This window comes from Sceloporus undulatus, chromosome 1, assembly GCF_019175285.1.
Source record: "Sceloporus undulatus isolate JIND9_A2432 ecotype Alabama chromosome 1, SceUnd_v1.1, whole genome shotgun sequence".
In the NCBI taxonomy this organism is placed as follows: Eukaryota; Metazoa; Chordata; class Lepidosauria; order Squamata; family Phrynosomatidae; genus Sceloporus; species Sceloporus undulatus.
The window spans coordinates 305,864,567-305,876,461 of NC_056522.1; the positions used below are offsets into that span (position 1 = coordinate 305,864,567).

Below are 11,895 nucleotides of genomic sequence, written 5' to 3' on the forward strand. Positions count from 1 at the left end.
TGGGTAGGGGCTAATTTTGTATTCCAATTTTTACCGTACACCGCTATGATCATTGCAGAATAGCGGTCTATACATAAAACCTATTATTATTGTTGTTGTTGTTGTCTGTGACCTTCAAGAGGAAATGCACACCACAGGGTGTGGGGGAAGCAGCAATATTCACAGCCATAAAGTTACATAGGCTCTTTCCATGTGTCTTCTGGTCTGTGACCAATCAGAAGTCCAGGTTCATGATTATGGCCTCTCTGTTACTGCTATTGTAATAAAATACAACAAAATATTTGTACCCCAAAATAATGTAGCATATGCAGGGGTGCTAACAGGCCAATGTGAGGGAGAGAGGAGAAGCCAGTATAAATTATCAGGGCCTGAGGTCCAGAAAGGGACATGGGTCCTGCTACATTGCACACGTTTTTGTCTCTTTTTTTGGTAGTATCATTAGTTCTCAATTGTCTTTCACATCATTATAAAATTGATGAATTAAAAAATACAGTGGTACCCCGGGATACGAACGCGCCGCGATACGAAATTTCCGGGTTACGAAAAAAAAAATTAATTAATTATTTCCGGGTTACGAAGGTTTCCCCGGGTTGCGAAAAAAGCCGGCGCTATTTTAAATGGAGCCGCGGCGGAGCCGCGGCTTTTCCCCCATTAGCGCCTATGGGGATTCGGCTAACGAAAGACTTCCGGGTTACGAAAATGGCGCCGGAACGAATTAATTTCGTAACCCGGGGGTCGACTGTAATAATAATGGTGTACAACAGTCTGCATCACAAAATGCTTAAATTGTTTAGCCAGTCCAGTTCTGCTGCTAGAGAGAGCAGGACTAGGCCAAGTGAGTAAAAAGCAACCTGTAAATAAGCAAAGGAGTGCTATAGCGCTATTAGGGGTGCATCTAAACCAGGGGTAGGCAACCTTTTGGAGCCGGGGGCTGGGTTGGTGTCCCCCCGACAAGTCGGGGGGCCGAAGCCGGGGGGTGGAGCTTCCACCCTCCAGGGCGTGGCTGCATGCTGGGGGCGGAGCTTCCACCCTCCAGGGCGGAGCCACCCTCCAGGGCGGAGCCACTCTCCGGGGCGGAGCCTCTACCAAAGCCCTGCAAGGAGGAGGAGGCGTGTGCCCGCCCTCTCCTCCTCGGTGCCTTTCTGGACAAACACCCCCAATCTGCATTCCAAAACACACACAACAGCACAGTTGTGCATTTCACATGGCTTTACTTAACATGGCCGCTTGCATATTTCAGAGGCTTATTCCATAATCAAACCCCTTGGGTTTAACACTTAGCATGGTTTAACATGGCTATGCATATTGAACATGTCAAGGTGGTTTCACCGTTCTTGGACCAAGTGTACTTCTCAGAAATGTGTACTTGGTTAAGGGACTTTGGTTTTTCTTCACTGCGCATGGGTTTGTAAAAATCACAGCAATTTACACTGGCCTTGCCTCAGAGGCTTTCTGATATCAATATCGCCATTAAAGAACCAAAAACACACAGAAAAGGCACTTTGGAAAGTCACACTCTCTTGGCTTCAGAAACAGTGTGTGCATGCCTCTCAAGCTGACTCATATCATTATCATTGTCATCATCATTATCACCACCACACTATCATTGTCAAAGCAAGGGAGACTTGTTAGCATTAAAAGCACACAAAACACACTTTGCAAGTCACACTCTCTCAGCTTCTGAAACAGTAGTTGCATACTTCTCAAGCTGCATCATCATCATCATCACACTATCATTGTCAAAGCAAGGGAGACTTGTTAGCATTAAAAGCACACAAAACACACTTTGCAAGGTCACACTCTCTTGGCTTCAGAAACAGTGCCTCCATGCCTCTCAAGCTGGCTTATATCATCATTGTCATCATCATCATCATCATCATCATCATCATCATCATCATCATCATCACACGTTCATGGTCAGCCAGGGGCACTGTGTTAGCAATTAAAATAATGCAAAATAAAACAAAAAAACCCTCTGGCCTCTGGCCACTCACAACCTTCCTCTTCCTCTCTCTTCGTCCTCCTCCTTTGCTCTTCCTCCTCCTGCTGCCCCCTCTCTCCTCCTGCTCTTCCCTGCGGGGAGGCGGGGATGCCCGCGGAGCCCCGCGGGGAGGCTGGGAGGGCCCCGGAGCCGGCGGAGACAGGGAAGGGCCGCGCCGGTCGCACGGCCCTCCTCTTCCTCCTCCGCCGCCGCCATTTTGCTTTTCAAAATGGCGGCAAAGTCTCGCGTGACCTTTCCCGTCCTGGGAAAGGTCGCGCGAGACTTCAGCCACCATTTTGAAAAATAAAATGGCGCCCAGAGCGGAGGAGGAAGAGGAGGGCCGTGCGACCGGCGCGGCCCTTCCCTGCCTCTCCGCCGGCTCCGCGGGCCCTTCCAGCCTCCCCGCGGGGCTCCGCGGGCCGGCAATCGGCGGCAATCGGCGGCAGGACTGCGCGGGGGCCGGCAGAAAGGCCTCCGCGGGCCGGATCCGGCCCGCGGGCCGGAGGTTGCCGACCCCTGATCTAAACTGTAGAAATAATGCAGCTTGACATCACTTTAAGTGCTGTAACTCCATCCATTTACAAAGTCTTTAGCCTTCTGGACAAAAGAGCACAGGTGCCTCACAAACTACACATCCTTGGATCCTTTAGGATAGAGCCATGGCAGTTGCAATGGTGTCAAATTATTTCCATACTTTAGAGACACCCAAGGTGGGAGGAAGCTTCTGCTCCCCCCCCCTCCACAAATTCACTGGGGCACAAACCCTCTTTCAGCAGTGCTGCCCATGAGGCCTCCCCACAAAGCCATAGGGCCCTGATCCAGACCAGCTATGCTACTGGTGCATTTCAAGGCTGAGAATCCCCTGCTGCAGTGTTCCCTTTGGGTTTTCTGTCCCACACTACTGTGAATACCATGTAATGTCAGAGGAGAAAGGAGACTGATATGTGCCATGCAGAAAACATAAGATTGGAGGCTCAGTGTACTGATTCCATAGTCATATGTCAGTGCCAAGAAACCACGGCAACCTTATTTAACCTTTATTTAACTTTTTCCAGATCAAAGCAAGAATCCAGCCCTCAATTTGGTAAGCTTCACCCAAGTTCCATCCTGTGTTCCAGCTGTCCAACCATAAAATATGTTGCTGAATTTCAAGCACACAAAATGCCATATAAGTCAGTTTTGTTTTATTTTGTTTTGTTTCTGACTTTATGTTTGAGATAACCAATAAATAAAGGAGAATTATAGACATTGCACCAAAACGCTGCACTGAAGAGTGCTCCTGTTACAGGTTTCAATCAGCCAGTTATTGATTGGAGCTGTTTGTTTTTGGACAGCAACAATTACTACAACAATAACCTGTGAAGAGCAATGATGGATCAGATTAAACGACAATTCAGTCCAATTTTCTCTTGCAGTGAACAGTCTATTGCCTATAGGAAGCCTCTCAGAAAAAGATGAATTTGACTGTAGTCATTGCACGTTTTGGAATGCCAGAACCAAAGGAAAGCTGCCTGAGGCCTAAAGGCTGGTTCAGGAAAAGGTTGGTTCACACACTCTGTGATGGGACTTTGCAGCTGTTTTGACCCCACAGAAGTGAGGCCAGTCTGTCCTTGAGGATGAAACATTGATGCCAGATTGGAAAAGGACCATGGAAAGATGTCTCATTTTGTGCAGCTTGGCTAATGAAGTATATATGAAAATTAAGACAACTTCACTTGAAAATCCCCCCTACTCTCCTATTAAAAATACACTTCAAAAGTGAGAGCTTATCGCTTTGCTCTCCTGATTATGAAATATTATAGAACAAACATAGCAGTCAAGAAATGATTTTTAACATGTCTTGTGTTAAAAGACTTAATGGCCTGTTACAGACTGCCAAAATAAAGCTGCTTCGGGTCTCTTTGAAGGTATGCTATTTAAATGATGCATGCATCCTAAGAATCCGAAAGCTGCACCAAAAGCTGCACTCCGGTGCTTAGGAATGGAGTGTGGCTTTGGTGCGAACTCCGGACTCTTAGGACCCATGCATCATTTAAATAGCATACCTCCAAAGAGACCCGAAGCAGCTTTATTTTGGCAGTCTGTAACAGGCCAATGATTCTATTTTATTGCTTTCTGGTCCTTTTATATAACAATGCTATATTTATCACAGAGTGAGAACAATGTTTATGTTAAATTAATATAACTTTTGTTAAAAAATCAGTTTGATGTAACTATGTGTGTCTCTGGATTACATTTTGTTTCACTGCTATGCTAAAACTAAAGAATCCAAGATGTTGTTTTAATTAAGCATGCATACCCCCCAACTGTCCCGATTTTGCACAGTCTTGATTAATCTGTCATTCCACTTTTTAAATATAAGCTTTTAAAATGTTCCAGTTTCTGTCTCCTCCTCACACTTTCCCCCTTTGCCCTCAGCTTGTTTCCATTGGTGAAAACTGAATGCATTCACTCACCTCACCAGAGGGGAGAAAAGGAGGCAGAATCTTGCTCTTTCCTGTAGATTCAGGCAAAACTTTTGCAGCCCCTCCTCCCTTGTGTGTTCTTCCTCATTAATAATTTTTGCCATCTTGACTACACTCCAATGTGGCTTGCACCCACATTTCCCAGTTTTCTTCCCTGCAAAGTTGGGTGACAGATTTATGGTACCATAGTTGGACATTCAGGAGAATTGTTGGACACTAGGATTTATATCTTTTGAGTTTTGATAATGAAGCTAGACACCACATAATAAAACAAGAGGCATTAAAGAAGGCTTATAAATTTTGGTATAGTAATTAATCAATAGAGAGGTAATTTTAATTAGAATGATATAATACTCAATCAGGATATGTGGACGTTTTGGGGTGTTACCAGGCCCAAACAGTATTTTATACCTGTGGTTGAAACAAAGGACAGTGGGAGCTGCAGGATGTTGTGGGGTATCTCTGCATAATTTTTTGATGTTTAACCCTCTTTTAGCAGAATACTTGTGGCTGTTTCTCTTTCAAGATGGAGAGAATATGTGATATCAGCATTTGCAATGGCCAGATCTGCTACCTTTACACATTTTGTTTGGATTACTCCAGATGAAGAATAGAAGGTATGGTGGCCATTTTCACATGGTCACAAAAGAAAAGGAAAGGGTGAAAGGAATGTATTTCTGGAAGAAGAACACACAGATTTGTGCAAACATTTTCACAGGCTAATTTTTATGCATATGTTCATATTTAGACATTACTATAATTTAAACAGGAATGCAATAAACTAGTAGGGAAAACTATGGCCTATGTATTTGGGGAGTCGGCTATGCAGACAGTAATTGTGGATGGGAAATCTCCCAGCCCTTGTTCACGTAGTTCTGTACAGTTCTGTCAGGACCATTTCATAAAACCAACAACCTTGGGCTGTTTTAGAAGTTTTCCTCAATTGCCTTAGTTTAGGCTGCATGTGAGCAATTGGTGCAACTTTATATATCATTATATATTTTCTCTCTGTCTCTTTTTTATACACATACAAATGACAACTCTCTACACATATTAACTAGCATGCCAACAAGAAATCTAGTCTGGGTATTTCCCTCCTGAAAAGCTATCATCTTTGAGCAAGGGGTCCCCAAGGGTGAAGCTACAGAGGGGTAAAATGAGGGCATTGCACATTTATACGAATTTTCCCTCCTTTTTTCTCCTTCAGTTGCCAAATTTCTTCATTGCAGTAATTAAAAAATTTCATACTTTTTAGGATGTCAAAGAAAAGGGAAAGTCAAAGTTACCAAGGAAATGCAATTATAGCAAATGGAGTTCTAGGCATGAACAATTTTCAGCGTTTCACTTTCCATAAGGCTAGAAGTTAGGGGAACTGAAGGAACATTTATTGTTCCTTCAAGGCCAAAATTTTACTAGCCCCTCCTAGCTGCACCCCCAGAAATTTCTTCCCATGGAGGAATAGCCCTTACTACTTATTGTTTAATCTCACCTTTAATTCAGCTACACAATAACTAACAGTGGAACTATACAGAAAATTCTCACTGTATATAAGGACAAGAAGAGATGGACAAATAGAAGTGGCTTCCAGCTGGAGGCATGGTGTTCAAATGAAACACACTTCCAATGCTGCCTGAAACCACCCCGAAGCTGTGCTCTGGTTCTTTGGACTGGAGCAAAAAGGAGCCAGGATAATCTGGTTCCTGGTGGTGGGGGTTGTTTCCTGTTTCTGTGGGCTGCTTTCAGAGTGGGCCATGCAGAACCTTATCGGACCCATCACCCCCACCCCGTTATGGGCATGGGAAGGGGCCACTCAGGTCCACGCAAGCCTAAGAAAAAACACATTTTACCACACCTCAAAGTGTCCCCAAAATGGCCCCATTCTGTAGCCCAGCGCCAAGTCTTCCAACTGAAGACTTCCAACCGAAGCAAAGGGCACGCCTCACTCCTGAATGGGAATGGCTTGGTGCCGGGCAATGGAATGGGGCCCTTTTGAGGACACTTTGGGGTGTGGTAAAATGCGTTTTTTTTCTCGGACTCACATGGACCTGAGTGGCCCCTTCCCATGCCCATAATGGGGGGGGGGGGAGGAATGGGCCCAATAAGGTCCGCAGTTGGCACGGATCTGACCCAATTTTGGCCGGTGCACTACAAACAAAACAGCTTCATTTATATACCACTTCATTCTGAACTAACAGTGTCCAAGTGGTTTACAACTGTAAGCTAATTGCCCCCAACAATCTGCGTACTCATTTTAGAGACCTCGGAAGGATGCAAGCCTGAGTCAAGCTTGAGCCCTTTCACTGGTATTGAATTTGCAACCTTAAGATTTTGAGTGAGTGGCTGCAGTACAGACATTTAACCACTGCGCCACCAGGGTGACTAGGGCCGTTCGTTCTTGCCAATCTCCTCTGGCCCTTAGTTAGTTAGCAAATATGGAACAATGCCCCCTCTCACAAAACATTATGATTTCTACTGTGTGGCAAGTACAGAGAAGGGGAGCTCCTGAAGTGTTCATTGGAGTCAAATGAAAATGCTCTTAGTGAAGGCAGTGTTCTTTTTGAGTTTTTAAAAGCCTATTTCAGGCAATTAAAAATGATTAGACAAGGGCAACAGGGACTCTTTAAAACTATTCATGAACAGATTTCTTTCCTCCAGCAGCTCTGGGTTAGCACACGGCTGAAACCTCCTAGCACAAGTAGACATGCAGTACATGTTGAGTGTCCCTTATTTGAAATTCTGAAATTCAAAATGTTCCAAAAACAAACAAACAAAAAGCATGGGTTGCTGGGCTAGTAGCACCTTTGCTTTCTGTACACAAACTTTGTTTCAGAGAATCATAGAATTGGAAGAGGCCTCAAGGGGCATACAGTCCAACCCCCTGTCATGCAGGAACTCACAATCAAAGCATCCCCGACAGATGGCCATCCAGTCTCTGTTTGAAGATCTCCGAAGAAGGAGGTTCTACTACTCTCTGAGAGAGTGTGTTCCACTATCAAACAGCTCTTACTGTCAGGAAGTTCCTCCTAATGTTCTTTTCCTGTAGCTTGTATCCATTGGTCCATATCCAATTCCCTAAAGCAGCAGAAAACAAGCTTGGTTCATCTTCAGTGTGACACTTCCTCAAATACTAAGCCAGGACTATCATATCTGCAGGGTAAACATCCAGCTCCCTAAGTTTCTCCACATAAAGCATGGTTTCCAGACTTGTCATCATTTTGGTCACCCTTCTCTGGACATGTGCCTACTTGTCAACAACCCTTTTGAATTGTTGTGCTAAGAACTGTACAGTTCCAGGTGAAGCCTGACCACAGCAGAATAGAGTGACACTATTACTTACCTTGATCTAGGCACTATACTTCTATTGATGCAACCAAGAATCACATTGGCCTTTATAGCTGCCGCAGCACATTGTTCACTCATGTTCAACTAGTGGTCTACAAGGACTCCTAGAAACCTTCTCAATGTGGTCTTAAGCAGATGTTCTCCATCCTATATCTATGCATTTAATTTTTTTTTTTGCCTAAGTGCAGTACCTTACATTTCTCCATGCTGAAATTTATTTTGTTAGTTTTGGCCCAGATTTCTAATCTATTAAGGTCATTTTGAATTTTGATCCTCTCCTGTGGGGTATTAGCAACTCCTGCAAATTTGGTGGCACTGTTGGTGTTGTCTGCAAATTTGATAATCATGCCCCCTATTTGTTCATCCAAGTCATGGATAAAGATGTTGAATAGCACAGGACCCTGGACAGGCTGCTGAGGCACCCCACTGGTCATTTCTCTCTAAGAAGAAGTGGAGACATTGCTGAGCACCCTTTGGGTTTCCCCCAATCAACCACTTACAAAGCCACCTAAAAGTTACATTGGCCCAATACAGACAGGCCAAAATAAAACTGCTTCGGGTCACTTTGGAGCTATGCTGTTTAAATGATGCATGCATCCTAAGAGTATGGAAGCCATGCCAAAGCCACAATCCAGTCCTAAGGACTGGAGCGCAGCTTTGGCGCAGCTTCCAGACACTTAGGACGCATGCATCACTTAAACAGCATACCTCCAAAGTGACCCGAAACAGCTTTATTTTGGCAGTTTGTATGGGGCCATTGTGTAACCCACATGTTACCAACTTATTTGCAAGAATATCATGGGGAGCTTTGTCAAAGGCCTTACTATAGCCTCAGCATTCCCTTGATCTGCCAAGCTGGTAATTTTATAAAAAATTTATAAAAATTGAAATCAGATTAGTCTGGCATGAGTTATTTTTGAGAAACCCATATTGATTTTTTATGATTATGACATTCCCTTCTAAATATTCAACAGACTCTCTGTTTAATTATCTGCTCTATAAACTTTCTTGGTATTAATATCAGACTAACTGCGTGATAATTGTTGGGATCCCTCCCCTCCCCCTCTGAAGATGGGGACAACGTTTGCCCTCCTCCAGTCTGCTGGGACCTCTCCTGTTATCCAGGAGTTCTCAAAGATTATTGCTAATGGTTCTGAGATTCCATTTGCTAGTTCTTTTAGCACCCTTGGATGTAATTCATCGGGTCCTGGAGACTCAGGCCTGTTCCGGACGGGCATATAGTACATCCCCAGGATGTACTAGGGTTATGAAGGGGCCCACTTCCTGACGCCCCTAACCCTAGTACATACTGGGTATGTACAAAATGGTGGCGCCCGTCCACACGGGGCCCGCCATTTTGACGTCGTGGACGCGAAAAGAAGTGCCATTTTGGGGCTTCTTTTTGCAGCATGGAGGAGCCGCACGGTTTGGATGCTGGGGCTCTCCGTGCTGCAAATGATGGTGGTGGCAGACCGTCGCTTTTAGGCAGTCTGTAATGCGCCTTAAATTCATTTAGATTCACCAGGTATTCCTGTACTATCTCTTCATTTATTCTGTGCTGCATTTCCCCTATTGTGTCCTCTGCTCCATTTTCCTCAGGTTGAGCACCCTATTCCTTTTCTGAGAAGATTGTGGCAAAAAGGGTGAGTAGTTCTGCCTTTCTTCTGTTCCCTGTTAGCATTTTGCAATCTTCTCCACACAATGGCCCTATCATTTCCTTCTTCTTCCTTTTGCTACGGACATACCTCCAGAAGCCCTTTTTATTATTCTTAACCTCTCTAGCAAGCCTGAGCTCATTCTGCACTGTAGCTTTTCTGACTTTATCCCTACATGTGCTAGCTATTTGTTTGAGTTCTTCTTTGGTGATTTCCCGCCTTTCCCATTTCTTATACAAGTCCCACTTAAAAATTAGCTCAGTTAAAAGTTCTTTACTCATCCATCCTCGTTTCTTGAGACACCTCCCATTTTTTCTCCTCATTGTTACAGTTTGAAATTGTGCCTTCAGTATCTACCTTTTGAGAAAATCCCATCCATCTTGAACTCCCTTCTCTTTTAGTATTCCTGACCACACCCCCAATATTTCCTAGGATTACTGAAATCAGCTCTCCTAAAGTCTAGGATGTGTGTCTGACTATGCCTGGCTTCTCTTTTGCACTGTATAACAAGCCCCAGAAGAACATGATCATTCCCACCTAAGGATCCCACCACTTGCACCCCATTAACCAGGTCATCCCTTTTGGTTAGGATCAGATTTAAAACAGTTAATTCCCTTGTTCCCTCTTTTACCTTTTGGACAATGAAATTGTCTTCCAGACAAGTGAGGAATTTGTTAGACCTTAAAGTTTTGGCTGAGTTTGACTTCCAGCAAATATCAAATAGTTAAAGTCACTCATCACAACTCCCTCTCTCCTTTCTGAGTATGTGGTCATCTGTTCTAGAAAGGCATAATCCAATTCCTCAGATTGTTTTGGAGGGTCTGTAGTCAGTTCAGTTATTTTGGTTGATAGCAGTGACATTGATTTAATCAAGAAGTGATAAGATCAGGAGAACCTCAGGGAGTTTGGGATAGGATGAGGTGTTGAAAAATGCAGTGAGGGCTAGCAGAGAGATTAGTTTACTGCTTTAGGCTGACAGACTTCTTTCTCTTTGACCTTCAAGAGGAAATGCACATCGCAGGGGATTGGAAAACAGCAATATTCATAGCAATTAAGTTATATGGGTTCTTCCTAGGTCTGTGTGACCACTCATTAGAAGTTCACTTAAAGGTAACCATGACCTTTCCCAGTTCATGCTTTTTGGTGTCTCTGTAAATGCTTTATAACAAAATATAAAAAAAATATTTGTGAACCAAAATAACATGGGGTACTCAGGGTTTACTAATAAGGAGCATATTAGACATAAAATAGTACAGTATTCTGTTTAGACTTGTCCATCTCCAAGGTATCTCATTATGTATGTATATGCAAATATACGTATTCCAAAGTCCCAAACACCTATGGGCCTAAATGTTTTGGATAAGGGAGATGTACCTCCTTGCAGAATAACCCTTCTCCAGTACAACCAATCTCAACGGAAAAGCACTAGGGTGTACCACCACCACCAAGGACAGTTAGTAGCTGGGAAGTCAAGAGATACCATGCAGCCAAGGACTGTGCAGATAATTACGTATCTGGGAATCAGTTTAAAGTTACAACATACAGTGGTGCCTCGGGTTACGAAATTAATTCGTTCCGTGGCACCGTTCGTAACCCGAAAAGCCTTCGTAAGCCGAATTGCCATAGGCGCTAATGGGGAAAAGCCGCGATTCCGTGCGAAAAAGCCGAAAAAAGCACCAAAAGTTTTTTCGTAACCCGAAAAAACATTCGTAACCCGGAACAATGTTTTCCTATGGGATTTTTTCGTATCCCGAAAATTTCGTAACCTGGGTATTTCGTATCCCGAGGTACCACTGTATTGGGAAAGGCCTCTATGTCCAATAAGAAGTCCTAAAAACAGTAGAATAAATACAATATTCTGATAGCATCTAAGTGAACCTCCTAAGCTACCCACATTGTACATTTACACAATCAATTCTTCTAGAAGTTTGGATATGGATGGATTAATATTGCTAGATCTTGCAGCTGTGTCTTTCTCCCTGTGGCCTCAGTCTCCACACAAAGGGAAAGAAGCATTGGAATTTTGCCCAGCAAATATCTGACTAACACAAGGATCAATGGGCCACATAATTGGGAATATATATACAAAATATGCCCTATTTCGGGAAACATGCACAAATTGGCATCTTGTGGCCACTATGGAAACAGAATTGATAGGCCTTTAGTCTGATCCAGCATAATTTTTATCATGGTCAATGATACAGAGAGAGCTCTTGATCTTCTCAGAAAGCTGCTCCAATGCCTCCATTTCTGCCTTTAGGTAAATAAAGATAATAATATGCAGGGAGAAATCCAGCCTGTCACACTTTATCTATTGAACTCACCCAGACAAGAAGCAGGCACAGAAGGCTTATCCTAATCCTAGTAGTAATTTCTCTAAACTAAGAGGCTTATTTGTTTAAAGCATAGTTATTTAACATTTGCAAATTATTTTCTGTCAGCAGACTTACTA

The 11,895-nt window shown here is 43.6% G+C and overlaps 1 long non-coding RNA gene across 2 annotated transcripts in view; it reads left to right on the forward strand.

Annotated features, from left to right (window-relative positions):
• Nucleotides 1–3,835, forward strand: part of LOC121919971 — a 16,076-nt gene extending 12,241 nt beyond the window's left edge. For both annotated transcript variants that reach the window (XR_006101610.1, XR_006101611.1), the window contains exon 3: nt 3,037–3,835. This is a non-coding gene — a long non-coding RNA (uncharacterized LOC121919971). The remainder of the gene's footprint in view (nt 1–3,036) is intronic.
• Nucleotides 3,836–11,895: the final 8,060 nt, after the last annotated feature.